Source organism: Pseudophryne corroboree, chromosome 6, assembly GCF_028390025.1.
Source record: "Pseudophryne corroboree isolate aPseCor3 chromosome 6, aPseCor3.hap2, whole genome shotgun sequence".
NCBI lineage: Eukaryota > Metazoa > Chordata > Amphibia > Anura > Myobatrachidae > Pseudophryne > Pseudophryne corroboree.
Window position 1 is genome coordinate 287,791,120 of NC_086449.1, and position 13,335 is coordinate 287,804,454.

The 13,335-nt window shown below is 42.4% G+C and overlaps 1 protein-coding gene across 3 annotated transcripts in view; it reads right to left on the reverse strand.

The window, feature by feature from the left end:
- The window catches only part of WDR72 (WD repeat domain 72), a 417,276-nt gene that overhangs the window by 223,027 nt on the left and 180,914 nt on the right, over positions 1 to 13,335 (reverse strand). The window lies entirely within an intron of this gene.

Sequence of the window (13,335 nt, forward strand, 5' to 3'; positions counted from 1 at the left end):
GCATTAACATATTTTCGCTGGTCTGCAGCTAATGAAATCGCAGCTGCTGGTATGACTGCATGCACACTGAATCAGGCCCTATGTTTTATTGTTACATCAAGTGCCAACCATTATTCTGTCTATTACATTAACAAACTTATTAAAAATCCTTGTTGTCAAGTGTACAACAAGAAGATGTATGGTGCCTGTGGCTGCCATTTGACCTGTAATTTACCAGCCTGGTAAGTAAAAATGTTGTTCGATGCTAATGGTATTAACAGCAAGAGATCACATCATTTTAAAACAAACTGTGTTACCCAAGTGACATGATCTTTTAATAAAAGCCTTTCCTTGCATACAATACAACAATCTATAGATTCACATCACTTCATTGACACTTTTTAAAACCATCTCTATCCTCTCTTTCTTTTCTCCACCTTTTCTGTCATAACCTGGCCAACAGACACTATAATTATAGATTTAGATTTGACAACTAGACCGCTTGTGCATTAATCGTCACCAACCACAGCATTAGGATACTGAAAAGAATGAATGCATTATGCCCAAAGATGGTCCTAGCCTAGAGTCTGCCCCACCAGACTAACAGAGAATGCATCAATGGGCCCCATCTTTAGGTGACCCATCTGAATTCTCATACATCATACTCTTACATGTCAGCAGCACATTGGAAGACAGAGTGAATGATCTACATGCAGTATCTGGAGACCACACCACCATTTGATCCAAGTAGCTACCATAGGTGCAGGCAGTGCAGCTGCTATGGGGCTCAGAGCTGAGAGGGACCCACCTTCCCTGTCAAAGTTACATGTGTTATATACATTTTTTGCCATTGGGTAGAACATAGGAGTCCTTTCAAACTTTTTCCTTGGGGCCTGCAATATATCTAGGTATGCCCCTGGACCTGCGTATTGTACTGTGGTATAAAATGAACTGGAGGGCATTTTAATGTTACATAATATGAACCATGGCACTGTATTGAGCACTATAAGAATGGGAAGCACTATATATCATAATGTGAATTTTGGGTACTGTGCAGCATAATGTGTACTGGCAGCTCTGAAATGTGACATAGGGGGAACTTAAGCACTACTGCGATTCATAAAAGAATATAAGGCAATACTATGGGGCATAACATTAAATATGGCCCTACTATGGTTCAGAAAATGAACTAGGGCACTATTTTAGGGCATAAAATTAACAACTGCTGCAGAGAAGTGTCTCTCTAGAAGCATTGGGATGGGGGCCCCTTCAGAATGTTACTATGGGGCCCACAAAGTTCTGGCTATGCCCCTGATTTGATCACCTGTTTTTGTCCATCTCCTCAAACCAATACTAGGCCCAGTAACGGATCTTGCCACGGGCAAGCGGTACTTTTGCGTGGGGCGCCGCCTTCCGGAGGGCGCCGTCGCCGTCCAGAGGGCACCGCACCAGGGCAAGATCCGCCACTGTGCCCCCCGCAGTGCCCCGCTGTGCCCCCCCACTTTGAAGGGAACTAGACGCGTAGCGTCTAGTTTCCCTTCATTGAGAGGACCTTAGTTGTGCGGTGCGCGATGACGTCATCGTGCACCGCACAGCAAAGGTCCTCTCCATGAAGGGAAACTAGATGCTACGGTCTAGTTTCCCTTCATGTAGAGGACCTTTGCTGTGCGGTGCGCGATGACGTCATCGCGCACCGCACAGCATAGTAGCACAGAAACTAGGGGTCATAATTGACCTCTAGTATCTATGCTGTTCTATGGGAGAGACGTAATAACGTCTCTCCCATAGATCGAGGAGAGAAGAAGAGCGGCGCCGGCGGAGGAGGTCTGCAGCGGTCTGGATCAGGAACGGGGATGGTAAGTATACTTTTTTTTCTTCTTTCAGCGTCGCTACAGGGGGCATAAATGGGGGCGTAACTGACCACGCCCCCATTTGAAGCCATGCCCCTATACTTTGCCCGGGGCGCCACAAGGCCAAGAACCGGCCCTGACTAGGCCCTCCTGATTTTGATGTCAGATATGGTGGATACTCAGATTGGTAGAGATGTCATGATCTTTAAGTAGCTTCTACAAAAACATGTAACTCTCCATTTTAGTAATCCAGTGCTGCCAATTTGTTTGAGGAGAAAGGAGTTGACCACATATGTAAATGTTGTTAGTCATGATATAAAAAGCTATCACACATTTCAGGTCAGCATGGAGTGGAGTGTTGCACCCAATCCTTTGGTTGCTAAACATTCATGCTCTATTAGTTACTAAAAAAGAAAAAAAATGGATTACAGTTTTGAAATGTAATATTTTGTTTTGGTACCATAATTATTGTAGATGTTTTCATCTACGTTTTTTTTTTCCATAACCATGTACAGAAATAGACTTTCAAAAAATTGAGAGAATTTGATTTTACAGATAAGCTCCAGCATTTTATATATACGTATCCAAGCAAAATGTGTTATTTTGTTAGCTATAAACAATTTTCTGTCTGGCTATGGTCTCTCACATTGTACACCCCTGTGGCATATGTCATAAATAAATTATGGAAAAAAAAATGCAATATTCTTTACTACCGATGCTAATATATTGTTTACTGTGCTGACATTTACACACTGAGAAGCAGCTTGGAAGATTGTGCTCCGTGCAGTAATTATCTGAATATGTTTTTCTAGCTTTTTTCCGTTTGACAGTGCAAGTGATAAGCTTTCCAATGTAACATGAAAACCCTTCATTGTTTATTGAACTATGTAGACATTGCTAATGCACACATGGCATACACGATATAGGAATAATTAGCTGTAAAGAGAACACAATGAAATATTATTACAGAAAAAAATGTCTTCGGTGCAGTGTCTTGTTTGCTTTGACAAAATAAGGTTTCTTCTGTCAAACAATAAAATGTGTTTCATTGACAGGGTTGCTTATTATTTTAAGTCTTCTGTCAGAGTTCAAGAAGCTAGTGAGTGACAGTTGAATCGTGCTGTATCTATCATGGAACTTTGAGCAATTGAAGATGTATCATTTTTCATCACTTACAGATGAAGTTCATTGCCTCGCTCACAGGAACTGCATAAAGATCAACCTGGTGCCCTCTTTCTAGCAAAGTCATTTCACACTTACTGCATCTGAGAGCAGGAATACATGACTGGCCAGTGGCTGCTTGCTGTGTTAACTGTCTAATACAGTATACAAATATATTGCATTTGTGTAAATATGACACATTGGGGGTCATTCCGAGTTGTTCGCTCGGTAAAAATCTTCGCATCGCAGCGATTTTCCGCTTAATGCGCATGCGCAATGTCCGCACTGCGACTGCGCCAAGTAAATTTGCTATGCACTTAGGAATTTTACTCACGGCATTTTCATCGTTCTGGCGATTGTAATGTGATTGACAGGAAATGGGTGTTACTGGGCGGAAACAGGCCGTTTTATGGGCGTGTGGGAAAAAACGCTACCGTTTCCGGAAAAAACGCAGGAGTGGCTGGAGAAATGGGGGAGTGTCTGGGCGAACGCTGGGTGTGTTTGTGACGTCAAACCAGGAACGACAAGCAGTGAAATGATCGCAGATGCCGAGTAAGTCTGAAGCTACTCAGAAACTGCTACGAGGTGTGTAATCGCAATATTGCGAATACATCGTTCGCAATTTTAAGATGCTAAGATTCACTCCCAGTAGGCGGCGGCTTAGCATGAGCAAATCTGCTAAAATTCACTTGCGAGCGAACAACTCGGAATGACCCCCATTTTATTACCTATAGGACTTACATATAACAAAACCTACATTTATATGTACAGTAGTTCTATATTTAGTTCCAAATTAGTTGGTATGTTTTTGGAAGGATACCATGAACTTTGATATCTTATATGGGAACTTGTTATATGGAATGCTCCAAATACAGAAAGATAAAATGGAAATCATAACCAAAAAGGAATAAAAAGTTAAGTAAATGATTGCTCCTGATATGAGATCATTACTTTTTCCTATTGTAACTATAAACTCTTGTAAACAACTTATTGAGGAAGAGAAATCCATGGGGACAGTGTCCAAAAATTAGGTTGTGCGGGTTTTAAGTGTATTTTGGTACAGCTATATAAGCAGCACAGTGGAACAGTGGTTAGCATTGCTGCCTCACAGTGCTTAAGTCATGTGTTCAGGCCAGGGTTTCATCTATTGGAGTTTGTATGTTTTCCCATATTCACATGGGTTTTATTATCCACGTGCTCTGCTTCTCTCTGACACTCCAAAGATATCTTAGTAGGTTAATTGGCTGATGACTAAAATGGACCCTAGTGTATGTGTGTGTGAGTTCAGACTTTAAACTCCAATAGGGCAGGGATTGATGTGACTGATATGCATTGAGGTCACTGAATATCTGTGTGATGACATGAAATCTGGAAATCATTCTGGACACAATCTCTGAAGCAGTTATTCCATGATTCCCCAACACAACAGATCTGTAAAGCCCCGTACACACTGGTCGATATATCGGCCGTTCTCTTGAACGGCCGATACATCGCGGGACCGTCGGCCAGTGTGTATGGGCGATACGTCTGTGAACTCCGTCGTTCACAGACGTATCGCGTCGGCTGCGCTGCACAGCCGACTGCCAATATATCTAACGATATATTGGCGCGTCGCTGTGTGTGTACGGGGCAGACGTCCGACCGCCCGTACACATGCTGCGGCGGCCGGCGGTGATTGACAGGTGAACTGGGCGGGCGCCCGCCCGCCCACCCGCCCAGTTCATGACGTCAGTCCCCCGACGGATCGGGCAGTGTGTATGCACAGCACACTGCCCAATCCGTACATAGATATATCTGCAGATTAATTGATCTGCAGATATATCTACTGGTGTGTACCCACCTGTGTGTAAAGGTACCCATAAATCTAAAGATTTATCTTCCAATCTGGCTTCTATGGAATGAAAATCTGGTAATGGATGGGAGCAAATGACATGGTTGGGAGCAAATGACAGTTGACCATTTCAAATAATCAACTGTCATTTGCCCATTACCAGATTCTCATTCCAACCAGCCAGATTGGAAGATAAAGCTTTAGGTGTATGGGCACCTTAAGAGTAGGTGTTAGGGAGATTAATCCCGGGACGTTTTTTCAATCCAGGGACCCATGATTCCCCAACACAACAGATCTGTAAGTGTGTGTAAAGGTGCCCATACACCTAAAGATTTATCTTCCAATCTGGCTGGATGGAATGAAAATCTGGTAATGGATGCGAGCAAATGACATAGATGGGAGCAAATGACAGTTGACAATTTCAAATCGTCAACTGTCATTTGCCCATTACCAGATTCTCATTCCAACCGGCCAGATTGGAAGATAAATCTTTAGGTGTATATGCACCTTAAGTGTAGGTGTTAGTGAGATCACTCTCATGCCAATTTTTCAATCCCGGGACTCGGGATTGAAAAACGGTCAATCCTGGTATGCCCAGAATTGGCTAGGGTTAAAAAAAAAGTATAAAATACTTACCCTCTTCAGGCCCAGCTGTCGACGGGTCTGGACGGCGGTGCTATAGGCGGGTCCGGGCAGCAGGTGACGGATCCGGCAGGCAGTGGTTATGGGCGGCAGGAGGTGGATGTGGACATTTCGGGCCGGCGGCGAGGCTCGCACTGTGCTGCACAGTCTGACCTCTATCATTATGTCATGCTGCGCAGTGCACGCATTCGCACAGCCAAGGGAAAGGGGAGCTGGGAAGTGTCTGGGCCGTAGGCGGAACCGACTCAGATGCTGTCCGGCATTAAAAAAAGCTTTGGTCCGAATCCTGGGATTAAATCCCGGACAATTTTAGGTCAAAATCCTGGGATGCTGCCGATCCTGATCCTGGGATTGGCCACAATAGTATGTGTGTATATTAGGGAGTATATGTGTGAGCCCTAGGGGTAAATTTACTAAGATGGGAGTTTTTTTTTATTTTAGAACTGGTGATGTTACCTATAGCAACCAGAGTCTATTATCTTCTAGAAGCAGCTAGATAAATGTTAAGTAGAATTCGATTGGTTGGTATGGGCAACATCACCAGTTCTAAAAAACTCCCACCTTAGTAAATTTACCCCCTAGTGAACTAGTGTGTGTTTGCTTGACAATAAATGTGCTACCTTTTTAGTTAAAAAAACAGATCACTTCCAATCAGACGGCCACTCCTAATTGGCTGCCGGTCCGTGAGCTCCAATTGGCTTGCAGGCAGCGCCAGATTTGAAAAGACAGTGGCACTGGTCCACTGTCAGACTCTGCATGGATGCCTTCTGGGCCAGACCCCAAATCGAAACCTGCTGCTGCTGCAATGAGGAGGAGGTAAGAGCCTGCTTCTTCTGGCATGAAGGGAGATGAGAGGCGGCTTGAGGGACACAGGGGAAGTTAAGAGGCTGTGAGGGGGTCTTTACTGTGTGGCATAATGTATAAGGGGCATTACTGTGTGGCATCATGTATAAGGAGCTCTACTACTGCATGGCATAATGTGTTAAAAGGGGTTCTACTATTGTGCTGCATAATGTGTGTAAGGGGTACTATGGTGTGGTACACTACAGGTAAAGACATGCCCCCTTTTGAGTGGACACACCCCCACAGAGGCTCTAGTTTAGTTCATAGATTGATCAATGCATATAAGTCTGCAGTCCCCATCAAGGGCACCCATTTTTCGGCAAGTCCTAAAGTGTGTACACACGGTGAGATCCATGCTATGCCCGATTTTGACTATGCGATTTCTCTTGAACTCCCACAGAGCCCAGATAGTACAGATTGTACAGATTTTGACTATCTGTACTTTTGATTTTGTCTATGTACGATTATGACTAAGTGCCAATTTTGACTATACTTAGTACTAGATAGTCAAGATTGACTTGCCTGCACAGTTTATCTAGCCTTGTGATACCGACCCTTCAGGAGCGCGCATCGGGATCGAATTGGTATCGCAAGATGCCTAACACCTTGAGATGTGCACTAACTTTCCATAAGATTTTGACTTTATAGTAAAAATCTTATAGATTTATCTCACCGTGTGTACACACCTCTACTCTTTCACTATGAATTATAAACATGGCAATAACTATCACATTAGTGTTAAACTTTAGGTATGCTAACTGGTTTAAAGCTCACAGCACACTGACTTGTAAAAGTGAGACAGTCACCAAGAACACCTGTTGTAAAGCACCTAGGAAAACAGCTGACACAGGTTAGATTAAAGAAACAGAGTACATGATCACAAAAAATACTAATTCTGCAGTCACCATTCCTAGACCATTATTTATTATGGTGAGTGTGATTTTTATTTCAAAACAACGTGGTCACATAACATATTGCACCCCAGATCTAGGAATGGACGGTACAATGAACTAAAGCCTTATATATATCTCCTATATATTCTCCCAGATCTGTCACTCACCACACCACCAAGTGATATGGTGATTGGCGGTGTGTGGTGCCGGAAGCCAGTGAGAACCACCCTTCTCCTCCCCTCATCCGGCCTGGCTGCTGCTGGCTTCCGGCACCACATGCCGCCAATCATCAGGTCACTTCCCCCACCCGCAGCGCCTCCGGACCTCCTACCCCACCAGCGGTACCCCTGCACATGGCCCTCCACCAACCACAGCACCTCCGAACCTCCTCCCCATCCGCCGCACCCCGTCTCCTGACCCTCCCCCACCCGCTGCACCCCTCCCCCGCACTTCCAAACCCCCTACCCCACCCACGGCACCCGCCACTTCCCCACCCGCAGCGTGCAAGGGTTAAGGGGGTGTAACCCATTGCAACGGTGTGAAGAGCGCCCGTAGGGCACGATGAGCCACCTAGAGTATATATATATATATATATATATATATATATATAAAACCATGTGTATCGGCACTCGAAAAAAGACACAAATACCTTGGTGATCCAGTCCTATCATGGGGTAGCCATGATTCAATAGTTCCAAACAGAGGGACGGCACTCATAGAATTTTGCAACAAGTATATTGTATTCCAATAAAAGAAAGTTCCAAAGATTACATCAACGTTTCGGTGTAGAACACCGTCATCAGGATGTACAGAAATCACATACAGGAAAAATGGTGAACATGTATATACTTGTTGCAAAATCCTATGAGTGCCGTCCCTCTGTTTGGAACTATATATATATATATATATATAGGAAGAGGTTCTGTGGCGGCACTCACGTTCTGACAAAAGTTTTTTTCATTAAACTGAAACGTTAACCAGTCCTATTTGGTGCTAGTCGCTTGATTGATAACGGTTTGTGAGACCTGTGAGTGCCGCCGCAGAACCTCTTCCTACATTTGTCTACAGTTTTGCAGACATCGGAGGGCACTGGGCATCTACCTGACTGACATACAAAGTGCCGGCTATTTCCTTGTTTATATATATATATATATATATATATATATATATATATATATAAGAGAGAGAGACAGAGAGAGAGAGAGAGAGAGAGAGAGAGAGTAAGAGACATACAAGCGGCTCTTAAGAGGACTTCACAACAATACTTCTAGTGGTCTAGAATTATTGTTGTGAAATTGCTTTAAATGCCTCCCATATGGCTCTATACATTTAGATTCTGCTCTGTGTAAGGAACCGTAATTAAGGAAGGCACCGTGCGTTTATCTAGATGGAGGATGGTAGTGCCGGCTATTTGTCCTATATATACCTATACAGTGTATATATATATATATATACATATATATATATATATATATACAGTTTGTATATATATATATATATATATATATATATATTATACACACACAAACAATACACACATACTTACACTACTTACACAGTATATGCCATCAATGGTCAATGTTATATTGATAGCATGTATGTGTGCTGTAAGTGTAGCTAAGATGATTTGACAATCTATTGTAGAGTCATTGGATTAATCCACAGACCTGAATCAGGACTTTTATTTATTGTTTAAGTCATCTCTTGAAAAATATTATGTTCTAGCTTATTCAAATCATATATTTGAAAAATATGAGATTATGTAGTAATCATAGTTGGATAAACCCATAATAATACATTTAAGATATCAATAGGTTGAATAGGTTTCAAAATAAATTAATATAATAAAATTAGAGAAATATTAATACTAGATCATTAATTAGTTAACGGTGTTAAATCTACAACATTGTTCTATTTATATAATAAATGTATTTGCATTTATAGAGAAAAAAACCCCAAAACCTGGGACTTTTGGAAACATTAATAATCATTAAAAATACAAGGAAAACAAATCTATTGTCATTTGCTATTTTACAACAGATGTACTGAACATAAGATTCAATTACAGAATGGCCGATGTAACAAAGGATAGTGCAATAAATTTAGCCGTATGGCAAGAGTTAACGTTCTAAGCCAAACTCACAAGCCTGTAACAAAGCTTTGCACGCATATGTGCCTTAAGGGTAAACACAGTTATTTCAAATACATGCTGCTGACCACTGTGACCCTGACCCCAGCAATGTCCCAGCCTCCAGCAGCTGAAAAGCCCCTGCAGAATTTATCAGTCTGGTCCTACAGCCCAACTCAAATCTAATTTTGACTGATGACTATTGCTGAGTGAAAGACAAAGGGTGATGAAAACAAAAGGAGACCAAAGACAGCTTATAAAACTAAAGATTGGTCAGTGACCAATATGTATGTAAACTAAGTATATAAAAGTACACTTAAACACATCTCTAAATGTCTTTAAGGACGCGTTCACCAACGTGATATTGTTTTCAACTGAATTAAATGCTATAAACTTGTAGGATCTATTATGCCAATAACCTACAATTGTTGATTAGACATATTCTGTGGTAGAAGGCATCTGAGGGTATCTATATATGCTGTAACTGAAACACTTCTCTACAGAATCTTATGTAAATATGACTACTATAATCTTTGACATAAGTAGTTTTGAAATTTCCAAAGTAAATTAATGTTGGGCATGTGATGCAACATACTGTATCATGCAGTTCTGCCCACAGACGTATCATCTGTACAATGAAAATGGTTTTGAAGCTTTCCAATTGGAATACCAACGACGGCATCCCGAATACTCACAATGCCGCCATCCGGAATCACAGCTAATGGGCTAGTCCCACTCATTGGTGTCCACAACACCCATAGAGTGGGAATAGAACCTGTGGCGAGCGCAACGAGCCACTGAGCCTGCAGCGTGGTGAGCAGCAAAGCGAGTCCGCAAGGGGCTTCGCTGCGCTTGTCCCCCTGCCGGCATTCTGGTCGCTGGGATCCCGGTGTCGATATGCTGACTGCTGGGTTCCCGGCTGCCGGCAACGTATACCCAACGCGCACATATCACTATAGATAAAGGGAGTTATTTATTTAACTGTGGATGACCCCGCTGCAATTGCAGGTGGTCTGCTGCCATTTTCTTGATCAGAGCGGCTGTGTGTGACATCATGTAGCCACCCCCAAAAATGCCTCCGACCCACCCCTGCAATGCTCCATCATTGCCCCCTGCGAACGCCTCTGCCTGTCAATCAGGCAGAGGCATTCGCAGCCAATGTGACCAGTTCTCATTGGCTGCTAGCACATGTGCAGGATGGGACCTGTGCATGCGCACTGCCACCCAGCCAGGGTTATTGCGGTCGCATCGATTAGTGATGCAACCTGAATAACCCCCAAAATTATTTCATAGGGATGTGTTCTATGTTTTGTCCTCAAGTTTACCACTATTTACATGGGGATGATATACTGTGTGTGTGTGTGTGGGGGGGGGGGGGGGTTTGTGGGTGATATTACATTAAAACTCCTCACCTGCATGTAATTGTTCTTTGCATTACTTGCAACTTACGGTAGCACTTGAGGGTTAGAGTTACTGTAAGAACCTCTAGTCTGTCATCTGGTCTACATAGGATTGCCATCAGGGATTTAAAAGGGATATTAATCTATGGGGCTCAGGCTCACTGGGGGGCATTGGGGTATTATTCCTCTCATAGGAGGCTTCAGTTAGGGATTTTCATCAATCATTGATAGTTAACAACTATCAATGGTTTGCCACTAATAGTCTATGGTTTTGCTATCAATGGTGGAAATCCGATGGTTCTACATGCATCAATGGCAGATAGTCAGCAACAGTGACGGCTCCAGAGATGCAATGCATTCCGAAATTGAAACCACTATATCATTTGACTTACGGCTCCTCGTTTCGATGTCCCCAATTCTCCTCCTACTTTATTCTCCACCTCCCCCAGCTTAGTGCTTTCACTACAGCTGCAGTGCTATACTGCTTCCACCGTAATAGAGGAATGCAGAAATTTCCCTTGTGTGAGTCCGGCCCATCCAACTCCAAGTGTGCCTATATCCCTAAGCCTCTGACCCCTACCTCCATAAATTTGCCTCTGGCCCCTCTGCCCAAGTGTGCCTCTGAACTACCCCCTCCCCAAGTGTGCCTCAGACCTTCCCCTCCACAAGTTTGTCTATGCCCTCTTTATCAATGTTTGCCTCTGACCCTCTCTCCTCAAGTGTTCTTTTGCTTTCCCCTTCCCATGTGTGCCTTTGACACACCTTCCCCAAGTATGCCTCTATCCACTCATTCCCCATGTGTTCCTCTCCTTCTCTATATGTGCCCCTTTTCCCTTATCCCAAGTGTGCCTCTGACCATCTCCCTCCCCTTATGATCCTCTGACTGCCCTCATTCTATTTGAAGTCTATGTATATGTGTATATACTGAATGTGGACTGTTGGAATGTAGACAAGTCTGAGGTGCACAAGTCACATGTTAGTACATCCTAGGTCTAGTAGTACAGTACCTAACAGTACAAACCAGATCTACTTATTTGGGAGAACTCTATAACATTGTCAAGTTGCTTAATAGAAAATATTTTGGGTAGCAGTAATTAAATTGAGTAACAGACATTAAAGATTTTATAGTGCAAGTCCAAACAGTTTTATCAAAATAAATGCAGTGGGTTGCTTGTTGTCACAAAATAGTGTTTTAATTATTACAGACCTCTAAAGATTGCAAGACCTCCCTTAATAATGTATTCAGGGGCATTTCAAGAGAGGAGAAGACCCGCGAGCAGTCTCGGTTGCAGGCCCCCTCCTCTCCAGCAGCAAGTAGTTATGCCAGAGTCCACTGCGCATGCGCAGGTATCCGGGAACATGGCGCCCACGCCTAGTTCTCGGGGACATCTTCAGTGCACATGCGCAAATCACTCAGTAAAGGCAGTGGCGGCCATTTTCAAAGTGATTTCTGTCCGTAGTGCAGGGGGACTCCAGACGGGTAAGTATAATATATGGGTGCAGTGTGTGCGGGGTGGGCCCCCCAGGATGCAGGGGCCCATGTGCACCTCACACTGTGCCATTATAGAAACGCCTATGGATGTATGCATGTAATGTAGAGGAACATTTTTTGTTTTACTAACATTTTGTTTTACTAACAGGCTAATGTAAATATAGGGCTAGAGTGCCATATTTTATATTATTGTTGAAAATGGTATTTACAAAGTGTCAATTTCTCTATCATCTCCTATAAATGTATAATCGATACTGAGGAAGTTATTCTGGAAAGGTGTAATTGCGGATTTTTAGAAGAATAGGGACAATAGAAATAAAGAGGTATGGGCAAATTTACGCAGCAACAACACATAGCAAAATGTACAGGATATCATATGCACCAGCAGAAACGTAATTTGAGATCATTTTACTAGATCTAGCTTAGCCAAGCATTTGACAAGATTTGTGGAAAATTGCCAGTTAATTTAAATCACACAGTATCAGAGGGAATACAAAGAAGATTTTGCCTCATACTTGAAAACACAGTACCCATTCTAACTGACTCAATCTGCCACTCATTGTCACTGCACAGACAAACAATTACGCTAAGAGCAGGTATGGCAGAGAGCATGAGTGCAGAAGACAGACAGAATCACCAGCTACAAAGGTCAAATGGAGGATCTGACAGATACTGCTTATGACAAGCAGACATAGGTGAACAGCGCTGGTTAACTTGTGTTCTCCTAAATCCTAGAGAATTTTTGTAAAAACAAATATCAATAAATACTGTAATATACAAATGTTGATATTCATTTATACAGTTTATTTTCTTTCTTTTATTCTAGATCTGTATGTGTTTTATTTGTTATTTATCTAAACTATCTGTGATGAATACCCTTAAAATCTTATAACCCAGTAATTGGTTTCATGTGTCTATTGGTGGGAATATAAAAACACATATTTATCTAGAAGCATCTCGAGAAGAGCAATATTCTGTTAATAAACTAATCCTAAATTATAAATGGGATAATTTGTCATTTGTAAATTGGTCCGCTATAAAAAGCATCAATATTAATATTTACAAACTATACTCTGATCCATACAGATAAACATGGAAATGCATAAGGTATTATAA